Source organism: Haliotis rufescens, unplaced genomic scaffold (genome assembly GCF_023055435.1).
Source record: "Haliotis rufescens isolate VD_foot unplaced genomic scaffold, xgHalRufe1.0.p SCAF_16, whole genome shotgun sequence".
NCBI lineage: Eukaryota > Metazoa > Mollusca > Gastropoda > Lepetellida > Haliotidae > Haliotis > Haliotis rufescens.
This window is the reverse complement of record NW_025963846.1, coordinates 31394629-31407138: the sequence shown is the minus strand read 5'-3', so window position 1 is coordinate 31407138 and position 12510 is coordinate 31394629. Positions and strand designations below refer to the sequence as shown.

At 40.7% G+C, this 12510-nt stretch overlaps 1 protein-coding gene across 2 annotated transcripts in view; it reads right to left on the bottom strand.

The window, feature by feature from the left end:
- The window catches only part of LOC124113482, a 58763-nt gene that overhangs the window by 36133 nt on the left and 10120 nt on the right, over positions 1-12510 (bottom strand). The window contains exon 1 of one of the 2 annotated variants that reach the window (XM_048397120.1): positions 12033-12172. The exons of the other annotated variant lie outside the window; for it this stretch is intronic. The gene's annotated coding sequence lies outside the window, so the exon portion shown is untranslated. Of the gene's footprint in view, positions 1-12032; positions 12173-12510 lie in introns of those variants that run through there. 2 annotated transcript variants of the gene reach the window in all.

The window sequence follows — 12510 nt, the reverse complement described above, 5'->3', positions numbered from 1 at the left end:
ACAGTGAAGGCACACACATACATGGCTTCTTGGCTATATTGCTTGACAGGTATAATCTAACAGTGAAGGCACACACATACATGGCTTCTTGGCTATATTGCTTGACAGGTATAATCTAACAGTGAAGGCACACACATACATGGCTTCTTGGCTATATTGCTTGACAGGTATAATCTAACAGTGAAGGCACACACATACATGGCTTCTTGGCTATATTGCTTGACAGGTATAATCTAACAATGAAGGCACACACATACATGGCTTCTTGGCTATATTGCTTGACAGGTATAATCTAACAGTGAAGGCACACACATACATGGCTTCTTGGCTATATTGCTTGACAGGTATAATCTAACAGTGAAGGCACACACATACATGGCTTCTTGGCTATATTGCTTGACAGGTATAATCTAACAATGAAGGCACACACATACATGGCTTCTTGGCTATATTGCTTGACAGGTATAATCTAACAGTGAAGGCACACACATACATGGCTTCTTGGCTATATTGCTTGACAGGTATAATCTAACAGTGAAGGCACACACATACATGGCTTCTTGGCTATATTGCTTGACAGGTATAATCTAACAGTGAAGGCACACACATACATGGCTTCTTGGCTATATTGCTTGACAGGTATAATCTAACAGTGAAGGCACACACATACATGGCTTCTTGGCTATATTGCTTGACAGGTATAATCTAACAGTGAAGGCACACACATACATGGCTTCTTGGCTATATTGCTTGACAGGTATAATCTAACAGTGAAGGCACACACATACATGGCTTCTTGGCTATATTGCTTGACAGGTATAATCTAACAGTGAAGGCACACACATACATGGCTTCTTGGCTATATTGCTTGACAGGTATAATCTAACAGTGAAGGCACACACATACATGGCTTCTTGGCTATATTGCTTGACAGGTATAATCTAACAGTGAAGGCACACACATACATGGCTTCTTGGCTATATTGCTTGACAGGTATAATCTAACAGTGAAGGCACACACATACATGGCTTCTTGGCTATATTGCTTGACAGGTATAATCTAACAATGAAGGCACACACATACATGGCTTCTTGGCTATATTGCTTGACAGGTATAATCTAACAGTGAAGGCACACACATACATGGCTTCTTGGCTATATTGCTTGACAGGTATAATCTAACAATGAAGGCACACACATACATGGCTTCTTGGCTATATTGCTTGACAGGTATAATCTAACAGTGAAGGCACACACATACATGGCTTCTTGGCTATATTGCTTGACAGGTATAATCTAACAGTGAAGGCACACACATACATGGCTTCTTGGCTATATTGCTTGACAGGTATAATCTAACAATGAAGGCACACACATACATGGCTTCTTGGCTATATTGCTTGACAGGTATAATCTAACAGTGAAGGCACACACATACATGGCTTCTTGGCTATATTGCTTGACAGGTATAATCTAACAGTGAAGGCACACACATACATGGCTTCTTGGCTATATTGCTTGACAGGTATAATCTAACAGTGAAGGCACACACATACATGGCTTCTTGGCTATATTGCTTGACAGGTATAATCTAACAATGAAGGCACACACATACATGGCTTCTTGGCTATATTGCTTGACAGGTATAATCTAACAGTGAAGGCACACACATACATGGCTTCTTGGCTATATTGCTTGACAGGTATAATCTAACAATGAAGGCACACACATACATGGCTTCTTGGCTATATTGCTTGACAGGTATAATCTAACAGTGAAGGCACACACATACATGGCTTCTTGGCTATATTGCTTGACAGGTATAATCTAACAGTGAAGGCACACACATACATGGCTTCTTGGCTATATTGCTTGACAGGTATAATCTAACAATGAAGGCACACACATACATGGCTTCTTGGCTATATTGCTTGACAGGTATAATCTAACAATGAAGGCACACACATACATGGCTTCTTGGCTATATTGCTTGACAGGTATAATCTAACAGTGAAGGCACACACATACATGGCTTCTTGGCTATATTGCTTGACAGGTATAATCTAACAATGAAGGCACACACATACATGGCTTCTTGGCTATATTGCTTGACAGGTATAATCTAACAATGAAGGCACACACATACATGGCTTCTTGGCTATATTGCTTGACAGGTATAATCTAACAGTGAAGGCACACACATACATGGCTTCTTGGCTATATTGCTTGACAGGTATAATCTAACAGTGAAGGCACACACATACATGGCTTCTTGGCTATATTGCTTGACAGGTATAATCTAACAATGAAGGCACACACATACATGGCTTCTTGGCTATATTGCTTGACAGGTATAATCTAACAGTGAAGGCACACACACACATGGCTTCTTGGCTATATTGCTTGACAGGTATAATCTAACAGTGAAGGCACACACATACATGGCTTCTTGGCTATATTGCTTGACAGGTATAATCTAACAGTGAAGGCACACACATACATGGCTTCTTGGCTATATTGCTTGACAGGTATAATCTAACAATGAAGGCACACACATACATGGCTTCTTGGCTATATTGCTTGACAGGTATAATCTAACAGTGAAGGCACACACATACATGGCTTCTTGGCTATATTGCTTGACAGGTATAATCTAACAGTGAAGGCACACACATACATGGCTTCTTGGCTATATTGCTTGACAGGTATAATCTAACAGTGAAGGCACACACATACATGGCTTCTTGGCTATATTGCTTGACAGGTATAATCTAACAGTGAAGGCACACACATACATGGCTTCTTGGCTATATTGCTTGACAGGTATAATCTAACAATGAAGGCACACACATACATGGCTTCTTGGCTATATTGCTTGACAGGTATAATCTAACAATGAAGGCACACACATACATGGCTTCTTGGCTATATTGCTTGACAGGTATAATCTAACAATGAAGGCACACACACACATGGCTTCTTGGCTATATTGCTTGACAGGTATAATCTAACAATGAAGGCACACACATACATGGCTTCTTGGCTATATTGCTTGACAGGTATAATCTAACAATGAAGGCACACACATACATGGCTTCTTGGCTATATTGCTTGACAGGTATAATCTAACAGTGAAGGCACACACATACATGGCTTCTTGGCTATATTGCTTGACAGGTATAATCTAACAGTGAAGGCACACACATACATGGCTTCTTGGCTATATTGCTTGACAGGTATAATCTAACAATGAAGGCACACACATACATGGCTTCTTGGCTATATTGCTTGACAGGTATAATCTAACAATGAAGGCACACACATACATGGCTTCTTGGCTATATTGCTTGACAGGTATAATCTAACAATGAAGGCACACACATACATGGCTTCTTGGCTATATTGCTTGACAGGTATAATCTAACAATGAAGGCACACACATACATGGCTTCTTGGCTATATTGCTTGACAGGTATAATCTAACAATGAAGGCACACACATACATGGCTTCTTGGCTATATTGCTTGACAGGTATAATCTAACAATGAAGGCACACACATACATGGCTTCTTGGCTATATTGCTTGACAGGTATAATCTAACAATGAAGGCACACACATACATGGCTTCTTGGCTATATTGCTTGACAGGTATAATCTAACAATGAAGGCACACACATACATGGCTTCTTGGCTATATTGCTTGACAGGTATAATCTAACAATGAAGGCACACACATACATGGCTTCTTGGCTATATTGCTTGACAGGTATAATCTAACAGTGAAGGCACACACATACATGGCTTCTTGGCTATATTGCTTGACAGGTGTAATCTAACAGTGAAGGCACACACACACATGGCTTCTTGGCTATATTGCTTGACAGGTATAATCTAACAGTGAAGGCACACACATACATGGCTTCTTGGCTATATTGCTTGACAGGTATAATCTAACAGTGAAGGCACACACATACATGGCTTCTTGGCTATATTGCTTGACAGGTATAATCTAACAGTGAAGGCACACACATACATGGCTTCTTGGCTATATTGCTTGACAGGTATAATCTAACAGTGAAGGCACACACATACATGGCTTCTTGGCTATATTGCTTGACAGGTATAATCTAACAATGAAGGCACACACACACATGGCTTCTTGGCTATATTGCTTGACAGGTATAATCTAACAGTGAAGGCACACACATACATGGCTTCTTGGCTATATTGCTTGACAGGTATAATCTAACAGTGAAGGCACACACATACATGGCTTCTTGGCTATATTGCTTGACAGGTATAATCTAACAATGAAGGCACACACATACATGGCTTCTTGGCTATATTGCTTGACAGGTATAATCTAACAGTGAAGGCACACACATACATGGCTTCTTGGCTATATTGCTTGACAGGTATAATCTAACAGTGAAGGCACACACATACATGGCTTCTTGGCTATATTGCTTGACAGGTATAATCTAACAGTGAAGGCACACACATACATGGCTTCTTGGCTATATTGCTTGACAGGTATAATCTAACAGTGAAGGCACACACATACATGGCTTCTTGGCTATATTGCTTGACAGGTATAATCTAACAGTGAAGGCACACACATACATGGCTTCTTGGCTATATTGCTTGACAGGTATAATCTAACAATGAAGGCACACACATACATGGCTTCTTGGCTATATTGCTTGACAGGTATAATCTAACAGTGAAGGCACACACATACATGGCTTCTTGGCTATATTGCTTGACAGGTATAATCTAACAGTGAAGGCACACACATACATGGCTTCTTGGCTATATTGCTTGACAGGTATAATCTAACAATGAAGGCACACACATACATGGCTTCTTGGCTATATTGCTTGACAGGTATAATCTAACAGTGAAGGCACACACATACATGGCTTCTTGGCTATATTGCTTGACAGGTATAATCTAACAGTGAAGGCACACACATACATGGCTTCTTGGCTATATTGCTTGACAGGTATAATCTAACAGTGAAGGCACACACATACATGGCTTCTTGGCTATATTGCTTGACAGGTATAATCTAACAGTGAAGGCACACACATACATGGCTTCTTGGCTATATTGCTTGACAGGTATAATCTAACAATGAAGGCACACACATACATGGCTTCTTGGCTATATTGCTTGACAGGTATAATCTAACAGTGAAGGCACACACATACATGGCTTCTTGGCTATATTGCTTGACAGGTATAATCTAACAGTGAAGGCACACACATACATGGCTTCTTGGCTATATTGCTTGACAGGTATAATCTAACAGTGAAGGCACACACATACATGGCTTCTTGGCTATATTGCTTGACAGGTATAATCTAACAGTGAAGGCACACACACACATGGCTTCTTGGCTATATTGCTTGACAGGTATAATCTAACAATGAAGGCACACACATACATGGCTTCTTGGCTATATTGCTTGACAGGTATAATCTAACAGTGAAGGCACACACATACATGGCTTCTTGGCTATATTGCTTGACAGGTATAATCTAACAATGAAGGCACACACATACATGGCTTCTTGGCTATATTGCTTGACAGGTATAATCTAACAGTGAAGGCACACACATACATGGCTTCTTGGCTATATTGCTTGACAGGTATAATCTAACAGTGAAGGCACACACATACATGGCTTCTTGGCTATATTGCTTGACAGGTATAATCTAACAGTGAAGGCACACACATACATGGCTTCTTGGCTATATTGCTTGACAGGTATAATCTAACAATGAAGGCACACACATACATGGCTTCTTGGCTATATTGCTTGACAGGTATAATCTAACAATGAAGGCACACACACACATGGCTTCTTGGCTATATTGCTTGACAGGTATAATCTAACAGTGAAGGCACACACATACATGGCTTCTTGGCTATATTGCTTGACAGGTATAATCTAACAGTGAAGGCACACACATACATGACTTCTTGGCTATATTGCTTGACAGGTATAATCTAACAGTGAAGGCACACACACACATGGCTTCTTGGCTATATTGCTTGACAGGTATAATCTAACAATGAAGGCACACACATACATGGCTTCTTGGCTATATTGCTTGACAGGTATAATCTAACAATGAAGGCACACACATACATGGCTTCTTGGCTATATTGCTTGACAGGTATAATCTAACAGTGAAGGCACACACATACATGGCTTCTTGGCTATATTGCTTGACAGGTATAATCTAACAGTGAAGGCACACACACACATGGCTTCTTGGCTATATTGCTTGACAGGTATAATCTAACAATGAAGGCACACACATACATGGCTTCTTGGCTATATTGCTTGACAGGTATAATCTAACAATGAAGGCACACACATACATGGCTTCTTGGCTATATTGCTTGACAGGTATAATCTAACAATGAAGGCACACACATACATGGCTTCTTGGCTATATTGCTTGACAGGTATAATCTAACAATGAAGGCACACACATACATGGCTTCTTGGCTATATTGCTTGACAGGTGTAATCTAACAGTGAAGGCACACACATACATGGCTTCTTGGCTATATTGCTTGACAGGTATAATCTAACAGTGAAGGCACACACATACATGGCTTCTTGGCTATATTGCTTGACAGGTATAATCTAACAGTGAAGGCACACACATACATGGCTTCTTGGCTATATTGCTTGACAGGTATAATCTAACAGTGAAGGCACACACATACATGGCTTCTTGGCTATATTGCTTGACAGGTATAATCTAACAGTGAAGGCACACACATACATGGCTTCTTGGCTATATTGCTTGACAGGTATAATCTAACAGTGAAGGCACACACATACATGGCTTCTTGGCTATATTGCTTGACAGGTATAATCTAACAGTGAAGGCACACACATACATGGCTTCTTGGCTATATTGCTTGACAGGTATAATCTAACAGTGAAGGCACACACATACATGGCTTCTTGGCTATATTGCTTGACAGGTATAATCTAACAGTGAAGGCACACACATACATGGCTTCTTGGCTATATTGCTTGACAGGTATAATCTAACAGTGAAGGCACACACATACATGGCTTCTTGGCTATATTGCTTGACAGGTATAATCTAACAATGAAGGCACACACATACATGGCTTCTTGGCTATATTGCTTGACAGGTATAATCTAACAGTGAAGGCACACACATACATGGCTTCTTGGCTATATTGCTTGACAGGTATAATCTAACAATGAAGGCACACACATACATGGCTTCTTGGCTATATTGCTTGACAGGTATAATCTAACAATGAAGGCACACACATACATGGCTTCTTGGCTATATTGCTTGACAGGTATAATCTAACAGTGAAGGCACACACATACATGGCTTCTTGGCTATATTGCTTGACAGGTATAATCTAACAGTGAAGGCACACACATACATGGCTTCTTGGCTATATTGCTTGACAGGTATAATCTAACAATGAAGGCACACACATACATGGCTTCTTGGCTATATTGCTTGACAGGTATAATCTAACAGTGAAGGCACACACATACATGGCTTCTTGGCTATATTGCTTGACAGGTATAATCTAACAGTGAAGGCACACACATACATGGCTTCTTGGCTATATTGCTTGACAGGTATAATCTAACAGTGAAGGCACACACATACATGGCTTCTTGGCTATATTGCTTGACAGGTATAATCTAACAGTGAAGGCACACACATACATGGCTTCTTGGCTATATTGCTTGACAGGTATAATCTAACAGTGAAGGCACACACATACATGGCTTCTTGGCTATATTGCTTGACAGGTATAATCTAACAGTGAAGGCACACACATACATGGCTTCTTGGCTATATTGCTTGACAGGTATAATCGAAATGAACCTTTGTCATCAAGAGTGTTTGTATATTTTGGTAAAATATGAAAACCGTTCCTTTTATACTCAGTTACAAAGTGTTAAAGGATCTGTTGACATTTCGCGTCGCCTCTGTGTGTGTGTGCAGCCACTGCTGTTGGCGAGAGCGGCATAGGGTAGAGGAGGAAGCGAAATTTGCAAGTCTCATCAACTCATTGTGGATAAAATATGGAGTGATTGAAATATCGATATAAAGAATCGGGACGACCGTATGCGCTTATGACTCAACTACCCAAAGGTGAGATTTTATTTATCATCCAACATCATTCTTCCACCTTTTTCAGTTTGTAGACAGTAATAAGCAGTGTCTTATGTGTAAAAAGAACTGCTAACAGCTTCACTAGCAGAGCCATTAGAGATGTCATTTGATTGTGACGTCATGGTAACTAATGACGTCACAATGGTCTGCAAAGCATTTTGATGCATTTTCATTGCAGCGATAGCTACAATGTCGCCCCTAACCACTGCTAGTCAACTTCCACACATATACTAGACACACACCTCTGCTAGTCAACTTCCACATATATGCTACCCACACACCAGTGCTTGTCAACTTACATGTCTACTAGCCACACATCACTGCTAGTCAACTTCCTAACATATACTAGCTTGACACCATCGCTAGTGAAATTCTACATTTTTTTCTAGGAATAAGGTTTGACTGAGTATTTTTTCCGGTTCATTGAGATATGAATCGAAAAACCGATGTGCAAACTGTATGAATCCGCGTCGGAGTAGGCTTTTCGTTCGTTGGCGCAAGACACACTTTTACTTTCGTTGTCGTAGACCAATATTCGTGGTACTTAAAATAGTAAAGTGCGTACTTGCTCCTATAACTAATTATTCATTCCTACATTCGTGGTCATGGACCTTCCATAGTTTCTTTATTTTTATTTAAGAACCGAATCACGTTTAGTTCCCCATTATTTGAATAATTTCAAGTGAAATTAGAAAGACGGAAGGTAGACACGTGAACGTCGCCTTACTGCGAAACAGAATTACATCCTGTGGCGTGACATGTAGCAGGTGACTGTTTAATTTATGCACATAACTTGACACGCCTACAAATTCAGTAGCTAATGAACGAAGGGTATGATAAAAATGCAACAACACGTGACCAATTCAACTAATCAGAATGCAGAAATTTCAAAGAACACATCGAAAATGTAACGATATACCATTGCTTCCTCATATATACCAGCCACATACCTCTGCTAGTCAACTTCCACATATATACTAGCACCATATCATTGCTCGTCATTTCCACATAAATACTAGCCACACACCACTGTTAGTCAACTTACACATAATACTCGCCATACACCACTGCTGGTCAACTTACACATATATACTAGCCTCAAAACAATGCCAGTCAACCTCCTCATATATACTAGCTCAATGTCACTGCTGGTCAACTTACACACATATACTAGCCACACACCACTTCTAGGCAACTTTCACATATATACTAGCACCATATCATTGCTAGTCGTTTTCCAAATATATACTGGCCACACACCACTGCCGGTCAACTTCCACATATATACTAGCCCAACATCACTGCTGATCAACTTACACATATATACTAGCCCAATATCACTGCTGGTCAACTTCAACATATATACTAGCCCAGTATCACTGCTGGTCAACTTCCACACATATACTGGCCACAGACCACTGCTGGTCAACTTCCACATATATACTAGCCCAATATCACTGCTGGTCAACATCCACATATATACTAGCCCCATATCACTGCTGGTCAACTTCCACATATATACTAGCCCAATATCACTGCTGGTCAACATCCACATATATACTAGCCCAATATCACTGCTGGTCAACTTCCACATATATACTGGCCTTAAATCACTACTGGTCAACTTCCACATATATACTAGCCCAATATCACTGCTGGCCAACTTCAAAATATATACTAGCCTAAAATCACTGCTGGTCAACTTCCACATATATACTAGCCCAATATCACTGCTGGTCAACTTCAAAATATATACTAGCCTAAAATCACTGCTGGTCAACTTCCACATATTTACTAGCCCAATATAGTTGCTGGTCAACTTACACATATATACTAGCCCAATATCACTGCTGGTCAACTTCCACATATATATTAGCCCAACACCACTGCTGGTCAACTTCCACATATATACTAGCCCAACACCACTGCTAGTCAACTTCTACATATATACTAGCCCAATATCACTGCTGGTCAACTTCCACATGTATACTAGCCACACACCACTGCTGGTCAACTTCCACATATATACTAGCCCGATATCACTGCTGGTCAACTTCCAAATATATACTAGCCCAATATCACTGCTAGTCAACTTCCACATATATACTAGCCTTAAATCACTGCTGGTCAACTTCCACATATTTACTAGCCCAATATCACTGCTGGTCAACTTCCACATATTTACTAGCCCAATATCACTGCTGGTCAACTTCCACATATATACCAGCCCATAATCACTGCTGGTCAACTTCCACATGTGTACTAGCCCAAAATCACTGCTGGTCAACTTCCACATATATACTAGCCAAATATCACTGCTGGTCAACTTCCACATATATACTAGCCACACACCACTGCTGGTCAACTTACACATATATACTAGCCCAATATCACTGCTGGTCAACTTACACATATATACTAGCCCAATATCACGGCTGGTCAACTTCCACATATATACTAGTACAATATAACTGCTGGTCAACTTCCACATATAAACTAGCCTTAAATCACTTCTGTTCAACTTACACATATATACTAGCTACACACCACTGCTGGTCAACTTCCACATATATACTAGCCAAACAACACTGCTGGTCAACTTCCACATATATACTAGCCAAACAACACTGCTGGTCAAATTCCACATATATAATAGCCCAATATCACTGCTGGTCAACTTCCACATATATACTAGCCCCAAATCACAGCTGGTGAACTTCCACATATTTACTAGCTCATCAATCACTGCTGGTGAACTTCCACATATATACTAGCTCATCAATCACTGCTGGTGAACTTCCACATAAATACTAGCTCATCAATCACTGCTGGTGAACTTCCACATAAATACTAGCTCATCAATCACTGCTGGTGAACTTCCACATAAATACTAGCTCATCAATCACTGCTGGTGAACTTCCACATATATACTAGCCCCATATCACTGCTGGTCAACTTCCTCATATATACTAGCCCAATATCACGGCTGGTCAACTTCCACATATATACTAGCCCAATATCCCTGTTGGTCAACTTCGACATGAATACTAGCCCAATATCACGGCTGGTCAACTTCCACATATATACTAGCCACACACCACTGCTATTTATTTTATGCATATATACTAGCCCATCAATCACTGCTGGGCAACTTCCTCATATATACTAGCCCAATATCACTGCTGGTCAACTTCCACATATATACTAGCCCAATATCACTGCTGGTCAACTTCCACATATATACTAGCCCAATATCACTGCTGGTCAACTTCCATAACATATACCGGCCACAGACCACTGCTGGTCAACTTCCACATATATACTAGCCCCATATCACTGCTGGTCAACTTCCACACACATACTGGCCACAGACCACTGCTGGTCAACTTCCATATATATACTAGCCACACACCACTGCTGGTCAACTTCCACATATATACTAGCCCAATATCCCTGTTGGTCAACTTCTACATATATAATAGCCACACACCGCTGCTATTTATTTTACGCATATATACTAGCCCATCAATCACTGCTGGGCAACTTCCTCATATATACTAGCCCAATATCACTGCTAGTCAACTTCTACATATATACTAGCCACACACCGCTGCCAGGTTCACTCATCAACGTTATTGTATTCGTCAGACAAAGTGTCTTCAATTATTTGTTCCTGTTACATGCTGCCTGGTGACAATTTACTAATATAGCATATGTATGCACCGTATCCTGGCATTTGTTATAATATAAAAAGTTGAAGTTCAAAAGTCAACACTTTCTAAAATGCCACCTAAATGCAGTATACCTGAAGCTGGGTATGACACGTACCGTAATGCAGGCAGCAGAGTTGATGGGTGTGTTAGTATCCCCTGTTGATGGATGTATCCCCTGTTGATGGATGTATCCCCTGCTGATGGGTGTGTTTGTATCCCCTGCTGATGGGTGTGTTAGTATCCCCTGCTGATGGGTGTGTTAGTATTCCCTGACCCTCTCAGCCGAAGTCCGATGATGATGCGCTGCTGTTTATTTACAATTAAATCTGACCCCACGTGACTAAAAGCTGAACAAAGTGTAAGCACATTGATAACCTCACAGTCCGACATCGACGTCGTCTTGCAATAACGTGCTGACAGGTGCACGAGACAGGTGTATGAGGCAGGTGTATGAGGCAGGTGTATGGGGCAGGTGTATGCGGCAGGTGCACGAGACAGGTGTATGAGGCAGGTGTGTGTGGCAGGTGTATGAGGCAGGTGCACGAGACAGGTGTATGTGGCAGGTGTATGTGGCAGGTGCACGAGACAGGTGT